Source organism: Hemicordylus capensis, chromosome 3 (assembly GCF_027244095.1).
Source record: "Hemicordylus capensis ecotype Gifberg chromosome 3, rHemCap1.1.pri, whole genome shotgun sequence".
NCBI classification, from domain to species: domain Eukaryota; kingdom Metazoa; phylum Chordata; class Lepidosauria; order Squamata; family Cordylidae; genus Hemicordylus; species Hemicordylus capensis.
In genome coordinates, this window is record NC_069659.1 from 119,438,294 (window position 1) to 119,458,662 (window position 20,369).

Sequence of the window (20,369 nt, forward strand, 5' to 3'; positions counted from 1 at the left end):
CTGGTTCATCAGCTGGGCAAAGCACTCCAATCACAGTCACTATTGATTTTTTTAAAGGTAGTGCTGTCCCTGGATCTGCAGTTTTACTAATCTCCTCTTTCCCAGTTTGTTGTTCTGCATCCAGTCCATCACTGATCTCAGACAATAGTTCAGCATTTGCATGTGAACAGATCACCCTTACTGAACTGAGATAGAAAGGAGAAAATGAGCTGTGTGTTATCCACATACTGGTGGTGATTAACTTGGACTCTGGAAACCTCTCAGTGGTTTCATGTAAAATGGCATGAGGGGGGATTAGATTTTTCACCTTCTGGAATCTATCTTTCAGAAAGGATTGGTGCCACCATAAAATAGTACCGTCCCAGCCAGGCAATCCAAAAAGATACCATGGTTGATGGTATTGAAAGCCATGAAGAGATTCAGCAGAACCAAATCGTATCCATTTCCCCTGTCTGGTTCCCAGTATAGATTGTTCATGTATCAGGGTGACCAGATTGTCCATGTACAAGGGTGAACAAGGCTTTATCAATCCTCAAAGCAGGCCGGATTATAGAATGTCTGACAACACTGGTCTAGGAGGGTAAGACAAAGTCTGGCTTTGAGGAGAGAGATAGACCAGATATTTTCCTCAGTCTCGTAAGGTGAAGGATGAGTCACTACAAGCAAGAATTATGTACAAGTCATTGCTATAACTTTTAAAAACTCATTTAGGTAAATATACAACACTTTTGTGTACTGAACACCATTTACCATATTGAGATCAGAGCCTTAATGTACAATTAGCATGACAAAGACAGTTAACTTTGCTTGTAGATTCTAGGGTTTTTTCATCACATAAGCCTCATTGTACAAACAGTTCTAAGAAAAAATTATAGATAGAAATTATATACACAAGGAGTTCTGTATATACAAACCATATGCTAGTACTAGTAACAGACCGTCATTTTATCACGTTCCTGCTCTCTGGAACAGACATAGTTTTCATGGAAAAAGTTAAGCTATGCTGCGTAAGATCTTGCAAAAGCAGTATGTCTCAATTCAAAACAGGAACTAGTACAAAAACTACTTTGCAAAAGCCCTTTTGGTTTTCCACATAACAGGAAAACAGCTAATTCTGATATCTAATGGATGAAGTTTGGTTTTGAAAACCTGTTAAAAATGATGAAATGATACTTGGATATGTTAAAATGAGAATTTTCTTACTATTTTGCCTGCTTTTTCTTTCTAGTTACAAATTCTATTTTGAGGTGCTATGAATATCAGCTACCTCTCCAAGATTAATCATAGTGCAAACTGTATTTGAGTACTTCGAGCTCCCATAACTTAAACACATAGAGAATTAATTATCCATAGCAAAAAGCTAATAGTGACACATCCATTGTTAAAAGTGTAATCCATTTACTAGGAACTTTGAGACTGTTTGTGTGAGTGTGAATGTGTTTGAGTCTTAGTGATATGTAACCATTTTAGTGGCTGACACAGGTGATGGTGGGTACAACAATACATACGTTAAAGATATATCCTCCAACAACTTTAAAGGAATTGAGAATGCAAGAAACCACACCGTTCGTTGCTACAATACTTTAAAAAACGTAGTTAGCTGTTTTAGCTGGTGGTAAAGCACATGTATCATAACACAAGTGGCTGTGCCCAAGAGGTGTGGCCAGAGGGTTTTGCAAGTGTCTCACAACAGTAATAGAAAACTTGCATGAATATGCCCCTTTATTGGTGGTACACTCCCATCTGGTTCGTGTTTTCCAATTGCTGTCTGGTTGCAGCCTTAATTGCATATAATGTGGAACCTGAGGTTCCCCAAGCCTGAAATGAGGATAACCTGAGGTTGCTGCTGCAGGCAATCACATATCTCAGTCTGTGGGAGGTATACAAGTTGAGCCAGAGCCACGCCCTCTGGCCAAGCCCAGTTAAGTTATGAATGCTATCCCTACCTGCCTTGCACTGTCTCACTGTCATTGGTCTTTAGGGCAGGCTTGCCTGTAGCAAACCAGAGTTTCATGAAGACTGTGAGTTTAAACACAGCACACACCTCGGTGTTAGGTAAAGTAAAGCGTGCTGTCGAGTCAGTGTTGACTCCTGGTGACCACAGAGCCCTGTGGTTGTCTTTGGTAGAATACGGGGCAGAGGGTTACCATGGCCTCTTCCCACACAATATGAGATGATGCCTTTCAGCATTTTCCTATATCGCTGCTGCCCAATATAGGTGTTTCCCATCACCGAAACATACCAGTGGGTATTCAAACCGCTTCAAATCTTGTTTACACATCTGAGGCCCTGCTCAGGTTTCTGCTATGATGTGGGTTCAGACAGTCACAGACAAGTTGGTTATTGACGTTGCAAGTAAATTCCATACTACATGTAAACCCGCTCACAGTAGGAAAGGACTCTTGAAAAAGGACAGTTTTGCTATCTTTCTAGAAATTGGCTTAGAAGGAATCAGGCAGGAGACAGAGGTCCAGGACTGGGCAGCACAATGGAGAAGACATTTTCCCATGTACCCATCAACCTCATTGGTGGATCCCATATTGTTAACAAACCTGTCATCCATGAGCTGTCTTCCTAACAAAGGAGAGCTGGTATTTGGTCTCTTTCCTCTGGGGGTCTCCTCGTGAGTAGCCGTGGCACCGAGCTGCCCCATGGCTATTCACGATCGGGAAGCCTGGGTTTGTGGAGCGCTCGCTCTGCAAACCCGGGCTAAGGGGAGGGCTACAAAACTGGGCTAGCTGCTTGTAAGCCACCGGGCTCGCCTGCGAGCCTGGTGGTTTACACGATCAGCAAAAATCGGGCTAGGCTCTCCTAGCCCAATTGTTGCTGATTGTGAGAATAGCCCCAAGATGTGAGCTCTGTAACCCTTATGGAATGGGGCTACTCTGGGAAGAGCATCTGCCTGCTTGCATGCAGAAGGTTCCAAATTCCTTCCCTGGCATCTCCAAGGTGGGGCTGGGAGAGATTCGTACCTGTGACACTGGAGAAACTGCTGCCCGTCTGTATGGACCGTACCGAGCTAGATGGACCAACTGTCTGGCTTGGTATAGGGCAGCTTCTTATATTCCTATGTGAGATATAGGTTACTCTTATTTTTATATCTAGGTGTCTCAGTAACAAGATTTGTTCACGTGTTTGTAAAAATGGGCAAAACACATTGCACTGTCAGACAATCAGACCCACATCATGCTAGTCTGTGTGGGCCAGCCATAATTTGAACAAGGACATAAACTAGGCCCGAGTCCTCCATTTAGCACAGATTCATCTTTCTCATTTCAGATACAGGAATCATTTCTAGGGATGTAAAATACCTAATGTTGAACTGTTAAGAGTGTTTTTAACAGTAAGAAAATGAAGAGAACTATGAAATGTTTAGGAAAGGAACTAAAGGCGTAGGCAGTGGGACCTGGGAGATGCTTTCCGGCAAGTAGCTAAGATGCTGTCAGCAGAAAACCTTTTGCTATGTATCCCTGTTGCCATGGAAACATAGCAGCAGCCAGCATCTCCTTGCCTCTCATGGGAACTGAGGAATTTCCCTGTGATAGTTCCTATCAGTTAAAATTAATGATTGACCAATATTATTTTAGAAGTTTAAATGTTATATAAATTAAACATTTATTTATATCCCAAATTATGGTTAGCCTTGTAAAGATGTAGAGTTTTTGTTTTATTTGCTCAGTCTGTGGCTGTTAGGATGAGCAATAAAACTCTGAGTACTTAAAATGGTTCTAGTTAATCAGTGGTGACTGCATGTGGAGGAAAAGTTATTCTTGGGTCATGTTTACATGTAAAAGTTAGCAGTTGTGGTGTTGTGGTTTTCTTGGCCTAGTTGTGTATGGCTAATGATTTTGTTTAGTGGTTTTACAATAGGATCCTTGTCCTGCAACATTTTCTTAGAACATTCATCTTTCTTAGATGAACTAAAACCAGTCCTTTATCTTGTTGCAGATCATGGGGTAGTATTGCATGTGTGCTTTGGAGCACTGAAAATGGCTGCTTGAGGAGCAGTAATGCAAATGCATACGTGTAAGGCATGTACTTCAGAGAGTGCCTTCTTTGTCATGAACCCTGTTGCCTATTAAGATCATCTGGGGAGATCCGGTTACGGTTGCCACCATTGCCACCGGCTCGTTTGGCAACTCAGGACCAGACCTTCTCTTTAGCTGCCCCAGGGCTTTGGAATATTTTCCCTGTCAGAATAAGAGCTCTAATTGCTTTTTAAAAGACCCTCAAGGCACACCTGTTTCCTCAGGCTTTTAACTGGAATTAATTTTAAACAGTTTAATTGTTTTTATTCTGTGAAATCGAATTGTGTTTACTTTGTTTTATATTGGTGGTGTTTTAAATTGTGTACACGATCTAAAGTTACACATCAGGCAGTAAGGATATGCCTAAACCAGTTCTCCTTAGGGAAGCACTGAACGAGCTCATGCGCCAGCATTCAAACCAGTTAGGCGGAGTGGGGGTCAGTTCCTTTAAAAAGCAGGTAAGCATGCACATCGTCTTTTGGAAAGCAGACACCATGCTTGGAAAAGCGGTGGGGCCAAGGAGGAGCAGGTAAGGACCTGCTTACTCGCTTTTAAGAGGAACCGATCTCCACCCCACCCGTGGCTGCCCGAGCCAGTTCAGGCACATCGCTAACAGGCAGTATAGAAATATGATAAATAAATAATATACATTCTGCCTATATTACAGTAATGTGCCACTGTTTTTTAGTGCTAGTTCTATTTATTAAATTTCTATACCACCTTTCATTAAAAATCTCAAGGCGGTTCACACAAAAGTTAAAAAGGCTATAAAAATTACACCATTAAAATATTAAGTTTAAATATAAAAATACAGATCTGATTTTAAAAAACAAGCACAATATAACCATAAAAATAACAAAGCACCAACAGCAATAGAAACAGCCATATAAAACGCCTGTGTAAAAAGCCAAGATTTTCCACACTTTCTAAAAACTATGATGGAGACTGAGGAGTGGATGGACACCAGGAAAGCATTCCAGAGTCTGGGGGCAACAACTGAGAAGGTCGTATCCCACGGGCATAACAGCCAAACCTTCCTCATTGTTGGTACCCGGAGCAGAGCCCCTGCAGATGATCTCATCAAGCTGGCAGTAACCCCTGGGAGCAAATGGTCACTTGGGTATCCAAGGCCCAAACCATTAAGGGCTTTAAATGTCAAAACCAGCACCTTGAATTGGACCTGGAAACAAATTGGCAGCCAGTGCAGCTCTTTCAAAATGGGGGTGATGTTATCTCAGCTGGCAGCTCCAGATAAAATCCTAGCTGCCACATTTTGAACTAGCTGCAGTTTCTGAATATTCTTCAGGGACAGCGCCACGTAGAGCATGTTACAGTAATCCAGCCATGACGTGACTAAGGTGTGGGTAATTGTGTCCAGATCTGCCTTCTGGAGAAAGGGATGCAGCTGGTGTACTAGCTGAAGCCATGCAAAGGCACTGTCAGTATCTGGCCACCTGGCAGGGAAGTTCACAGTACCAAACGGAGCTGCAGGAACAAGATACACCTCGGACACAGTTCTTCTTTATCGGGCTTGGCTGCAAGCTGTTGACACAAAAGTTGACAAACGTTGCTTTCCAGCAGTGAATAAAAAGCTGGTGACGTAATTTATAGTACAAGCCAGTACGAGCTCCCAGCTGGCAGGAATTCAAGGCTTATCAGCCCTCTACAAGAGGCGTTTACTTCTCCTGATAGTTTCTAGCTGTGTTCTTCGTCTTGTAACACACCTCTGTTGTGGAGTCAGTGGAGGTTGCTTGCATAGCTCCTCTTCCGATTGGTCCGTCACGGTTTCTGCTGTCTCAGGTTGTTGTGCCTGCTCTGAATCATCAGCCAGATCTGCCTCAGCCGTTTCTTGGAAGCTGACAGCCGGGCTCTGCCCCTCAGACACCCCTGCATTGGCTGAAAAGTTGACAGCTTCCCCTTCCTCCTCGCTGTCTGAGATCGAGGGCGTGACAGGCACCCCTGGCCACTGCCTCCACCTGAGTTTCTAAAAGCAGAGCTGGGTGCAGCAATAACCCCCAAGCTGCGTACTTGCTCTCTCAAGGGGAGTGCAACCCCATTGAATCTCCTCAACCCGTTTGGCTCTCCTACTGACCAACATTACCTCCATCATGTCCAATTCAATTTCAGTTTATTAGCCCACACCCAACCCATCATGGTCTCCAGCCCCCCCCCCCGATTCAGGACATCCATTGTCTCCCTAGGATTAGGTCACAAAGAGAGAGAGCTGAGTGTCATCTGCATATTGCTGACAACTCAGTGCAGGTCCCTGGATGACCACTACCAGCTGTTTTATGTAGATCTTATTGTTAAACAGCAGGGGGGACAAAACTGAACCCTGTAGGACGGCCCCAGACCAATGACCATGGAGCTAAGCAGTAATCCCTCAGCACCACCTTCTAGACCCATTTGTTTGAAAAGCAACCCTTGTTGTTCACATTGTAAAAAGAGATATTTTACTAAACTTGTGCCTCTGTAATGTGGAGCAGAATTGACATAAGTTCAGTATACACATAATTTTAGCAAAAAAATGAGTATGTTTCCAAATCGCTATACAAATGAGAAGTCTTTGAAACACTGTTGTACCTTGCTCGTGTACAAATTTTGGAAATGCTTTGCAAAGGGGTTTGGTTTCCATTCTCACATTCTGTTTCAGCATTTGCCACAAAAGACTAAAAATGCCTTTCCCCTTCAGCCTCCCCCTATTTTTGGTAATTAAATATTTTCATGCTCTCTAAAGGAATACAACATTCTTCCAGTTATTGAAGCCACCAATTCATCCTTGCTACACCTGGCATATTTTGGCCAGGAGTGTTGCTAGGGTCCTATTGAATCCCACAGTACCTGCTTTATTTTCAAATTTTCCTCTCCTTTGCAGTCAGTTGTGGTGACTTTGCCACTCTGTGAAATTTGCAGGAGGTGGGAAGCGATTTACTGTGAATTAGTATCTCATCCCTCAACCTCTCTCTCGCAGTAGCAGCCTTGCCTTCACAAAAGGTTTTTAATAACTCTTGGGGGGAATTAGTACTTTTGGTGAGGTTGCCTAACTCCTCCTGGGTTGTCCCTGATTGCTCTTTCCACTGTTCCCTCTAAGGCGTGCACATGTGTGTTCGCTCACAAGCTTTTGGATGTTAACTCAGTTCATTTTAGATCTCACTCATGTTGAATTAGGAAGGCCCCACTCTGAATGCAGGTGCACGCACATACTGCCACCCAGAACAAAACTCATTCCAGACAGAGATGAAAAAAATTAGAGGGGCCATGTCTAGCTCCCTCCATTGAGCATGGCAGCTGAGTTGCTGCTGGCCATCAGGTCTGCCTGTTGTCCCCTCTGTTTTGCCCAGCAGCAGGGCGAAGGTGCTTCTATGATAGAGTGGGCCCCCAGAGCAACTGCCTCCCCATTATCTTTGCATCATATAGAAAGGGAAGAGACTTGGTGGAAGTGAAGATGGGGCAAAGGTTCTTGGCTCTGTCCCTACCCATTTATATCACAACTGCACAGAGTGGGAAGGATTGGGGATCAGTTATGCAGGAGTTCGTGATAGGGAGCACTGGCTGGGCTGGGATTTTTAGTTGTTTTGTCCAAGGTTGATGGGGAAGGCACAGTGGACAGGCAGGTGAAAAGACTCCCATCCCAACATTGGGGACAGGTGCCAAGCAATGTACTGATGCCCAGTGCTAGCAACATCCTGATGACTGAAAGGGAGTTAACTTTTAAAAGTTATGTTTCCCAACATGCATTTCTGCTGCAAGAATTTGGTGGCATTCTTAAAAATAATGGGGCAGGCGGAGGGGCTTTGTAGCTGATCTATTGACAGATTTGTTCGCCTAAAACGTGCAATGCTAAGTTTGTCCAAATCAAGTTAGACATTCATCTAAATGAGTTTTGAAGATACTCATTTAGGTGAGCATCTTTCTCTTCTTTTACCCCCCCTCCCCCCAAAAAAAACCCTAGGGGAAGGAAGATGGTGCAAGAGAAAGAGTTAACCACATTCTCCTCAAATGCTGAGGTCCCAATCAGGATTAGCCTGCTTGGGACCCAATCATGTAGCCCCATGCATGCGCGCACACACACGCACACACCCCGCCGCAAGACACCCTTCCACTTAAAAGCACATCTTCTTAAAAACTCACTTGGATGAACATCTAGTTCAGCTTCCCAGCCATCCTAAGTTACAAATATAAACTGGTTAACATACTAGTTACAAGATAACTAAGCTACAAAAATTGTCAAATTATCATCCCTTGTTTCTCAGCGCAGGCTTTAGTTCTTGATTTCCATAAGTTTTGCAAAAGCGGCTGCTTTCATTGTAATAATAAATGAGAACAAAGAATGGAAACATGTTTTGTAGAACATATCAAATAACAGATCTGGCAATTATATGATAAAGGCAGGATGCCTCTGAGTACCAGTTGCTGGGGAGTAATGGCAGGAGAGAGGGCACGCCCTCAACTCCTGCCTGTGGCTTCCAGCGGCATCTGGTGGGCCACTGTGCGAAACAGGATGCTGGACTAGATGGGCCTTGGGCCTGATCCCCCAGGGCTCTTCTTATGTTCTTATAGATTCATTCAATTGTTAAAGCAATATATCATTTGCAGGAGTTTCACAAAGCATTTTTCCAGTGGAGAAATGTTCATTCTTGAGCTTTTGCATCCTTATATCTTAAAAGGTGCCCTTTATGTGTTCTGTGAATAGGAAGAGGTTTATGTCGAGTTGTTCTGCAATTGCATGAAAACGGTCATCTTCAATATGTACAATTCTTGGATCCGCCTATTTCTCCAAATGTGTGGCTGAGAATAGTTCCTACTAATTGCCCAACACAATGGTCTTCTGGCTCATGCTTCCAACATGCAAACATCTTGATTACATCATGAAAACTTGATTACACAGTGATAAATATCTGACTTTATTCTTAGAGGCTACTGATCCACATTTATCCTGAATTATTAATCCCAGTTTACCACAACTGGAAATTTTTTAAAGAAAAGGTTTGAAACCATGTGACATTGGTTTCTTTTTCAAGCCATAAACAGACCACTGTTTCCTTGCAATGAATTCTGTGTCAGCATGCCAGAAGGAATTACTTTTCTGAAATATAATTTTCTTTTTGGCTCTTTCAAACTCTTTGTTCCCTTCCATTTTTCTAACACATACTGACCTGAAAGAACTCTGTTGGTAGGAGAGCTAAGTTGCATTTAGTTAGAAAATCAACAGCAGACATGCAATATTTGTTTCTTACTATAGTTGTTGTTGTTGTTGTTAGAGTGGTTCCAGTGGTGTCTCTTACCTGAGGGCAGAGAGGACGGAGTCCACATGAAAATCCCTGGAAATATGTCATCCATGTTACCTTATCTGTCTTCTGTGGCCATTTCTCCATTTGCTTCCCTGTCTGTGCCTCTTCTCTGCCTGCAGCCTGGCCTCAGTGTGTACGTAGGGTTTGTGATGGTGCCACAATTTTGTAAAAACCAATAGAAACACACAGAGTTGTTCATATGTGATTAATGAGTCAGGAGTCAATTACAAGGCTTGCTTTTATTTTCAGAAGGTGGGCAGAGCTTAAAATGCCATCAGCACCAATCAGAAGGCAACATGCTGATTGACTCCTCAGGCAGCCAATCAGAGTGCCCAGAGTGTGGGGAATATTTTTGTATTATATTCAGTAATCTGAATAGTTTATTTGTTTGGACAACTGTCCCAGTACAGTCTACATGATGTCCTCTAAGTTACAGGAGATGGTCTATCCTGTAACTTTTCAACCTCTTCAGCAAGCATCATTGAAAAACCTGTGATTTTTCTATTATTTATGTGTGTGTGTTTTGAAATGGGCAGGCAGAGCTGTCCTTGTAACTTCAGAAAGCATTTATTCTCCACTTTTGTAACTGTTTCTGCTTTACTTGTGGCTTATATAGATTTATTTATTTGTATAGCCAGTACTTCCTTCAAGAAGCCCAGAGTGGTGCATATGGTTATATTTATTCTCCCAACAGACCTATGAAGAAGGTTATGCTGAAAGATAAGTTACTATCCCAGAGCCACCCAGTGAGTTTCATGGCTGAAGGGGATTTGAACTTGGATATCCCCAGTCTAGTCCTGTATACTAACCACTGTAACACTCTGGCTCAGAGTTCGTTCTTGTTTGTTGTTATTAGTGTTCGTTTTTGAAATAAACAGGCAGTTTATTTCAAAGTAGTTACAAACTAGAAAATAGGAGCATAGGAAGCTGCCATATGCCGAGCCATTGGTCCACCGAGCTCAGTATCATCTACACAGACCGGCAGTGGCTTCTCCAAGGTTGCAGGCAGGAATCTTACTCAGTCCTATCTTGGAGAAGCCAGGGAGCAAGTTTGGAACCTTCTGCATGCAGATATGCAGGTGCTCTTCCTAGAGTGGCTGCATTCCCTAAGCGGAATCATCTTACAGTGCTCACGCATATAGGCTCTCATTCATATGCAACCAGGGCAGACCCTGCTTAGCAAAGGGGACAAGTCATGCTTGCTACCACAAGACCAGAAACTACATCATAACAGTAGTATGGATTTTGAGGTGCCATCACTGGTTCTGTGTAGCGGCTGCTAGTACGTTTTGCTGCCAGGACTGAGATTGCCAATTTTTGTATCTGGTGTACATGGATAGCATGTCATTTAATACCCCACCCATTCTGCCCAAAAGACCTATGGCCAGAGAAAGGCCATTTTACTTATTTTAATGTATTTATTTTTAAATACATATACCACTTATATACCACTCTTCCTCAGAGGAGCTCAGAGTAGTAGTACATGATTATTTTTATCCTCACATACCTACCTGTGAGGTAGGTTACGCTGAGAGCTACATAACTGGCCCAGAGACACCCAGTGAGTTTCATGGGTCTTCCTGGTCCTAGTCCAACACTCTAACCACTATGCTGTGCTGGTCATGTTTGAAAGCACTCTTAGTAGGTTACACTTCAACTCACAATCTGACAATGCAATAATTTCTGTGCACTGGCAAAACCAAATTTTTCATCAACTCTGGAATTTTCAGTACTGGTCAAATTTGTGATTTTGAATAAGATTCAGATAATAGCTTGTGGCATTAGAAATATAGTTGGGAAAATTTAGCTTGACTTACACTAGGCAGATAGAAGCATATCATTCTTGACCAGATTAATTTGGGTTTTTAAAAATGATTTCCTTTTTAAATGCAACTACTGCTTCTATTTTAAAGAAAACATCATGTTTTAATTACCAGTAAATGCTTACTTGCTGTTAAAATTTACATTCCTTTGTGAGAAATAACTGTCAGCGCAGTTTATTTTGTGCTGCTGCTTTGCATAGATTTCATTATTAAGGATATCTTAAAATGCTGATTCCTCTTTAAAAAAAAAAAAAGCACTCAGCCATTTCAAATGATAGTGTATTTTTATTACTTTTCCTCTCTCAAGAAGGAAGTGCTTTAAAAAAGGGAAGCTGTTAGTGCCTATGCTTTTCCTGCAAATTTCAGCTGTGAGTCATCTGTGGTTGTAAAATGCATCCTATGAGCAGATGTCTATAGGAATCTATAAATGGAAAGATGAATTTTAGAGAAGCCCTCTGCCCTTTATAAAATGAAGGTTTTATTGTCCTTTTTGTGCATTATAGCATAGTTGTCTTGGATTTTAAATTTCCCCCCAATTTCATTAAAAATGGAAATCAGTTGCAATACTCTTCCAGTTCCAATTGTAACTTAATTGTACCTCTGTAACTGCCCCCCCCCGCCCCGTGCTTTCATGTCTTCAGAACTGATTATTCATTGTTTTATCAACACCAAAGAACTTAATGAGTTGGTTCAGCTGATGCTTAATCTGGCCAAGCACATATGATAAAATCAAATGTGTGCCATGGGTACACGTATCCTTCTCACTGATCAGCCGGACATCTTTCCCTAATTGCATGGTGAGCGGCAGTTCATGCAAACTACTTTTTAAATAGATGCTACAAATGCTATTTAAACTTTAGTTTACTGTAGTGTTAGAGGTTTTGTTGAACTGCCCCACCACCTGATTAGGGAAAGGTGTGCTGAGAGAGGGGAAGGATGTGTCTACTCATGGCATGTGCACGTTCTTATCATGTGTGCTAGGACTGATAGACAGTATAATCTGAACTGCCCATGGACACATAGTGGTTATGAACATACATTGCTGTGTTTCTCAATGACCATGTGGTGTAGATTGCAGATGTTGATAGTTTTTTTAAAGGAATGGAATCCATGCTGTCAACTGTCTCTAAGTCGGTGTTTAAAATTCCTAGGATGATGTTTTAAAGTTTTATTTATGGTAATTTTAATATGTTTTTATGTGTGTTAGGTTTTGGTTTCATTAGATTGTAAACAGCCCTGAAATTTTATATAGGGTGGTATTACAGTATATAAAAGTAACTAAATAAATAAATATGGAACAAAAATCCTGTAGTACTGGACAGTGTTAGTGACATGTTTGTTTTATGCATTTGCTTAACTTTGCACATTTCATCTTATGTTTAGTGCAGCTTCTAATGCTGGTGATCAGCCATGGCAATCACAAATTTGTATTTATAACGTGTATTGAATGTTCACAACCAATTTCAGTTATTGGAACACACTTCTAAACAGTCACAATTGACGATAATTTGTATATTCAGTCTGTTAGGGATGATGCCTTGCAATGATTTAGTGGAAACAAACTTAGCCATGCCGAGCCTTTGTGTCATTGTTCCATTGCTGGAACAAATGTGTATTTGCATCATTTGGTTTGCCAATAGAATAAAAATCCATTTTTAATTTCCATGCTTTAAAAGCAGAACAGTGATCTGTGTCTTAAATCATGTCCAGCTGCATAGTTCAGCAATCTGAAAATGGAATGCCATATTGTACCTTGGTTTGCCAAAGGTGCAGCTGCCAGCATTCCTGGTAAACATCATTGTATTGCTTTGGGCACAACTTGGCAATAAACTATCTTGGCAGAAGCCTTTGTCCTCCCCCCCCCCCACAACACTCACCAGTTACCTGTCCCAACAACACACAAATCAATGCCCAGCTCCACTGGTGCTGGTGGATAGTTTATTATTATTTTATTTTTATTTATTTAACATATTTCTGTACCTCCTAAAACTTGCATCTCTGGGTGGTTTATAATTAAAATAATGTAAACATTAAATCAAACAATTAAAATCATTTAAAACCCAACATTAGAAATATTAAAACTATAAATCTAAAAGCCTGGGTGAATAAATGTGTCTTCAGTGCCTTTTTAAAAGTTGCCAGAGATGGGGAGGCTCTAATTTCAACAAGGAGCATTATTCCAAAGTCCAGGGCAGCAACAAAGAAGGCCCGTCCCTGAGTAGCTGCCAGATGAGTTGGCGGCAACTGCAGACGAACTTCTCCAGGCGATGGGGCTCATGGTGAAGAAGACATTCTCTTAAATATCCAGGGCCTAGCTGTTTAGAGCTTTCTAGGTAATAACCAGCACCTTGTATTTTGCCTGGAAACATATGAGCAGCCAGTGTTGTTCTTTCAACACAGGAGTAATATGGTCTCTCCTCAATGACCGAGAGACCTGGCTGCTGCGTTCTGCAGTTTCCGGACTATGTACAAAGGCAGCCCCACACAGAGCACATTTCAGTAACCCAGCCTAGAGGTTACCAGCAGATGTACCACTGTTTTGAGGTCATTCATCTCAGGAAATAGACACATCTGGTATATCAGCCGCAGCTGATAAAAAGCACTTCTGGGACACCAAAGAGAGATTTGGATCCAGAAGCACCCCCAGACTGCGAACCTGTTCCTTCTGGGGGAGTGTGACCCCATCCAGAACTGGTAGATCAAAATCGTCTCTTGAGTTCTGACCCCGCACAATAAGTAACTCCATCTTATCTGTATTCAGCCTCAGTTTGTTATCCCTCATCCAGCCCATTACTGCCTCCAGGCAGACATTTAGGGAGGTTATGACTTCTCCTGATGATGTTGACATGGAGAAATAGATTTGGGTGTCATCAGCGTATTGTTAAAATTCCGCACCAAATTTCCTGATAATCTCTCCCAGCAGTTTCATGTAGAAGTTAAACAACATCAAATATGGAGCCTGAGGAAAGTTCAAATTTCCATAGGAAATTTCAAATTTTGAAGAACAGTCTCCAAGAGACACCATCTGGAATCTGCCCGTGAGGTAGGAGTGGAATCACTGCAAAGCAATGTCTCCCACCCCCAACCCCCTCAGATGTTCCAGGATACTATGGTCAATAATATCAAGGGTCTCCAAGAGGATCAACAGAGTCACACTCCCTGTGTCAATTCCCAATTGGAGATCATTGATCAGGCCAACCAAGGCAGTCTCTACTCCACAGCCTGCCCAAAAGCCAGTTTGAAATGGGTCTAGATAATCAGCTTCCTCCAAGACCTCCTGGAGCTGTGGGGCCATCACCTTCTCAAGCCATTGAAAGTTGGAGACAGGCCTGTAAAGTTACTTAACTCTGAGGAATCTAAGGCAGGCTTCTTCAGAACCAATCTGATTGCCTCCTTAAGACAAGGAGGCATCCTGCCCTCCCTCAGAGATACATTTATAATGGTGGCCAGGACCTCTACAACAGCCTCCCTGCCAGATTGTATAAGCCATGTCAGGCAAAGATCAAGAGATTAGGTGGTAGGCCAGACCATTCCAAGCAACTTGTCCACATCCTCAGGAATCACAAACTGAAACTGCTTTGGTTTTCATCCATTTCCCAAGAACAGTCATTCTTATGGATGACTTGATCAGGGTTAACGGATTGCATTTTGATAGTTTCTGTCAAATGTATTTCCATTGTACTGAAATTTGTGACTTTCCCTTGTCACAAGCAAATCAGAGAAAATAAAGGCAGGACAATGTTCAGCTATGTGGGAGATACTGAGATTATACAAATATCACACATACCACCACACACTTGTACCTGATGTGAGGTAAAATCTTCCTTTCTACTTTTGGTAGGTTGGTACAGATGACAAAGCTGTCACTGGGGTGAGTGCACTCTGAGGTAAGAACCCATATAAATTCTGTCATTTATATGCCCCTGGTGGCGCAGTGGTAAAACTGCCGCCCTGTAACCAGAAGGTTACAAGTTCGATCCTGACCAGGGGCTCAAGGTTGACTCAGCCTTCCATCCTTCCGAGGTCGGTAAAATGAGTACCCAGAATGTTGGGGGCAATATGCTAAATCATTGTAAACCGCTTAGAGAGCTCTGGCTATAGAGCGGTATATAAATGTAAGTGCTATTGCTATATGGGTTCACAGTCAAAACTATTCCAAAACTCAAAGGGCCAGTTAAGAACACAGCCAGGATTGAATCCTAGATTCACACAATGTTCCCTGGGTTTGAGCTTGCATATTCCTCTCTGCTCCTTTCCCATCCCACAGACAAGAACCTACAAAGTCCAATGGATGGCAAGGCCAGTGGGTTGCAGAGCCCTGGAGAGCTGAGTGGGCAAGGGCCAGAGACAGAATGAGGTCTTAAATACTTCCAGACTTAGACTATCTGCCCTTGATGTGTCTCCTTAACAGGAGAGTGGAAAAATTCAAAAAGTCAAATCTCTGGTCTGGAGTCTTGCTCCTCATTTGCTCTGTCATCCCCGGCCGCCCCCCCACCAGTCTCCTGGCAGTACTGGTGTGCAGGCTTGGGGGAGTGTGGCGTGGAAGGGGCTAGGACTCTAGTTCAGGGATCTCCACTGTTGTTATTTCTTACTCTTTATGTTCTTCTGACTGGCCAGCCCTGCTCTAATCCTGTTGGAGGCTGCAGCTGGCTCTGGGACAGGCTCTTGCACCCTGACTGCTTACCATTTCCCTTTTTGTGATTGATGCTGGGTGTTGTTGTGTTTTAACTTTGGCGTAATAAGCCAGTACTGTGCAGTACTGTGCCGTTCAGATATTAATGAGAGATCATGGCTTGTTCTAAACCAGAATTGGAAAGACTCCTTCTCCCCTCACATTCAAAGGAGAGAGGGAGTGTGTATGAGGTTAGGAGATGTCACACAAAACCAGGATTCAGTCCTGTCAGTGTGAACCAGACCACTGACTATCTCTTTTCAGTGAAATAAGAGAACTAAAGATGAATTTCTGTCTACTGAAGAAAAATGGAATTAACTCATGTGTAGATTGGGGGTATACATTGACTAACCAAGGCAAAGCAATCAGTTCTGGGAAGCCTAACCTATGCATTAAATACATCTTACCTTAATCTTGTTAACTGGAGAAAAGCAGTTCTTCAAATAAGGAAGCTAAACAGGAAATTTGGTATAAAGCTAAATTCATCCTTTATTAAACAATATTGTTCCCCTTCCTTAGAAGAGAATGGTTAAAAAGAAATCTAGGTGACTTGTGTAAACATCTTCATTTGTTTTTGGACTCTAGTGATGGTGGGAAGCAATGATAGTTTGCAGCTGTGGACAGTTCGGAGTCAGGAAGCTCTGTTACTTGTTCAGTAAATCATAGTACCATTTTCAGGATATAGATATATATATTTGCATTTATGTTCTACAGTCGTTATTTCCACTAGGTTCGGGATACCCAGGAATCCATTGGTTGTTAATTCTAAGCAATAGAAAGAAAGAGCCTTCTGGGATGGTTTTAATATGTGACTATTAAATTAAAATGTGTCAGTCTTTGACAGTTTATAAAATGTGAAATATTCTTGTGATCTGCATATACTCCTATCTATAGTCATGCAGTTTGGTACATTGTAAAAAATAACTGCACTGATTTATGCAAAGAACAGCAAAAGCCAAAGAAAACTGGCTTTTAACACTCCACTTGTAACTGAGTCTAATTCATCCTTACTGAATATTTTTCACTTAAAGGAAAAATCCTTAGAAACGATTAATGCACACTGTGGCTATTTTATTCTTAATTATTTTTTTTAACAAATTAAAATGAGGAATGAAACTCATGGCTTGTTTGCGCTGTGTGTGTGTGTGAGATTAATTTTATTGTCTTGTTTTGACCTTGGCCTTCAAAGCAGTTGAGCTTACATGATCCCGGAAGGTACCAGCAGGTTCCTAAACACTTGACTACTGGATCCTACCTGGTCAGATGCTGAATGCTTCTTTTTCCTTTTTACTTAAATGGAACAGCAGATCTTAACTTTTTTAAAGCATAGAGATGTTATGTTCTGAGTCTGTGGTTCCCAGACTCAGGTTTACCATTCGACTGAGTGGTATGTATTTTGGAAAACTCTCTCCTCTTTGGCAAGTTCAGTCCATTTGTTGCTCCAGTCTACCATGTGTATGACTTTATCTTTTTCAAGCTACCAGTGGATGGATGATTTTTCTCTTGAGAATTCTTGAGATTTCTCCTTTAGTTTAGTGGCGTTCTGTACCACAACAATGAGTTGTGGACTGCAGTCTGTACACTGTAAATATCCACACAAGCCATGTTAGTGTATTAAACTGAACAAGCAAGACAGACATGGTGACCTGTCTTGCTTGTTCAGTTTAATACACTAACATGGTTTGTATGGATATTTGCAGTACATCTAATTACATTGTACATTCAATGCATTTTTAAAAGCCATAATCAAGGCTTCCTTCATTACACTTCAGACAACATGGAACTATCTTTTGTCTGATGCAGACTATTTTACTGACTGAAATATTAATATGACATGACTGTCTTTAAATATTTATGCATTACATTGATTTCTCTTGTTGTCTTCCCTGAAGATATATGTTTTTGGTCTGTTTTGATTTAATGTGTTGTGTGCTTTTATCTCATGTTTTAATGTGTTGCAAGAGCAATTTGTTATGGGGCGGCTAACAAAGTTTGTTTATTATTATTTTTAGTACAAGGAAATTCCCCAGATGGACCATTCAACAAAGATTATATTTGAAGGCCCATTTCCAAAAGAGTGTAACATGGTTTCCTGTTATTGTACTTCTGCAATTCATTAACAAATTAATAGGTATTTCATCATCATAGATATAAGGAGCATTCTTGTGACTGGAACTCCTTCTTCTGTGACACTTTGGTTGCACGTTTGAAAAGCTTAGTTTTCAGTCAGGATGTTTTGGATAGACTGTCTCTTCCTATGTGCCACCTGGAGTTTTCCAGGATGACTCATATCTGGAATTAGCACACCCTGGTTAATTATGGTGCTTATCTTTTGCACACTTGAAACAGATCAATCTTGTGTAGGCATTTTTAATTTCAAAGGAGGTTTGCCTGAATGGATCAAACATAATGATCACTGATAACTTTTTGGCAGACTGTGGAGAGACTGTCGAGAGAAGCAGACTGTGACAGATGTACGAAAATGAAAATCTCAAATGTGATAGGTGATTAAGCCTTTCAACAACTAGGGGCTGGATTATCTAGCCTTTTAATCTGTTCCAGCTCCATGATTATAGGAGAATGCTTGACTAGTTGTAATAATACTGAGAATACTTGCTCTGTTTTTCTTACTATACTCATAGCCCTACATTAGGAGTGCAGAAACATATCTCAGGTCGTAGTAGGTCCAGTTGAGGTCCTAGTAGGTCCAGTTGATGTGCTGCACTTACCAGTTGGAATAGAGCAGTTCCAACAATCAGACAAAATAGGAACATAGGAAGCTGCCATATACTGAGTCAGACAATTGGTCCATCTAACTCAGTATTGTCTTCACAGACTGATAGCAGCTTCTCCAAGGTTGCAGGCAGGAATCTCTCTCAGCCCTATCTTGGAAATGCCAGGGAGGGAACTTGGAACCTTCTGCTCTTCCCAGAGTGGCTCCATCCCCTGAGGGGAATATGTGCTCACACATCTAGTCTTCCATTCATATGCAACTGGGGTGGACCCTGCTTATCTAAGAGGACGAGTCATGCTTGCTACCACGAGACCAGCTCTCTTCACAAAGCTTGTTGCTGTATTTTCTCTCCTCTATATTTCATGCATAGCTTATAAGTCTGTGCTAAGTTCATATCAAGATTCTCTGACAATCAAGAATACTTGAGGTATAGTAAGGATGTGCCCGAAATGTTTTGGAGGCCATTATGGAAGCCTCTGAAATGTTTCAGCCACCGGGGCCATTTTGGCTTTCAGAGGCAGCATGGGTGCTCCCTTAAGGGTGGGGGAAGGTGCATTTCCCCTACTGGCGCTCAATTGTATCAAAGCCCCATGGGGCGGCACCATACCCCTCTGCCGCCCTTTTGCCATGTTTGGCCAGAAGTATTGGGGAAAATGCAGCTTGGGGAAAATGCAGCGGGGGGGATGCAGCGGGAAGGGTAAGTGCACCATCCCCCACCCTTAAGGGAGCACACCCACCATGGCCGAAACACGGAGGAGCAGTTCCAGGCACATCCCTAGTATATAGAGTATGTATGTGTATGGGGAAAAAATTCATAGATCAGAATAAATGTGTGTGGTTGCTAGCCCAATCACCATTTCAGTTGATGGTTGAGGATCTCCAGCAATAGGTACACTTGCAGAAGGCACCCAGAGGTTTCTGTTGTTAGAAGTGAAGGACTCTACACTGGCTCATTCCTCAGTGACAGAGGGGGACAGATTAGTGAGTCAGAGGGCTAGAGGGGTCAAGACATTGGTCATCCGTTCTCTACTGCTCTGACACTATCCCTTTGATATGTAGATTGCTACTCTCAGGGACTGCCTGCCTGCCTGCCTGCCTGCCTTGCCCCTTCCTCTTCCCTTTCTTCTCCCTTGCAACCAACACGCTCCTCTCTCCCTGCACCATGTGTGGAGAGATGCAGAAACCATCCCTCTGCATCCAGCTAGCTAGCTAGATTAGAGATGCTATCTCTCCACTTTCCTATCTAGAATGGAGTTCTCCTATAAAGACTCCTTATATTGATTTGAAACTATGAACTGGCTCCAAGTTTCTTTTACTCTCAGCATACACACATGCCTAGGCAGACTCTGCTGTGTTTTGCCTCTGTGCCCTCTGCTGTAATAGAAGGGTATCTCTTACCAGAGAGAATTCTCAACATCTATGTAGGTGCGGTTTTATCTAAATTTCACTATGTGAAGCAGACCTCTTTTGTGTGTTTAAAAAAAACCCCTGAAAAAAAGCCATTGTGTTCAAATGATTGTTGCTTCAGGGCAAACACTGGAAAGCTGATTTGATCTGATACATTTTGAATGAACTCCATTTGTTACTGAGTTTGAGTGAACAATGGCAAATAGTCCTTTGCACAAAGTTTTCACAGACTGTCACTATTTTGGCATTTTACTGGTGTAGTTTGATTACCTTGACAGTGCACGTTTGTGCTTTATAGTTGATATGGCTGCATTGTGGCTTGTTAGTGTTGGTAATAAATCTTGAGTACTGCAAACCCAGAGTTTATTAGAACCAACCAAACTGACAAAGTTGTAAGCAGCAGGCTTTTGAGAT

At 42.0% G+C, this 20,369-nt stretch overlaps 1 protein-coding gene across 4 annotated transcripts in view; it reads left to right on the top strand.

Annotated features, from left to right (window-relative positions):
- ARHGAP6 (Rho GTPase activating protein 6) overlaps positions 1-20,369 on the top strand; it is a 404,943-nt gene that overhangs the window by 277,962 nt on the left and 106,612 nt on the right. Inside the window, exon 1 of one of the 4 annotated variants that reach the window (XM_053310322.1) lies at positions 4,546-4,557. The exons of the other annotated variants lie outside the window; for them this stretch is intronic. The gene's annotated coding sequence lies outside the window, so the exon portion shown is untranslated. Of the gene's footprint in view, positions 1-4,545; positions 4,558-20,369 lie in introns of those variants that run through there. 4 annotated transcript variants of the gene reach the window in all.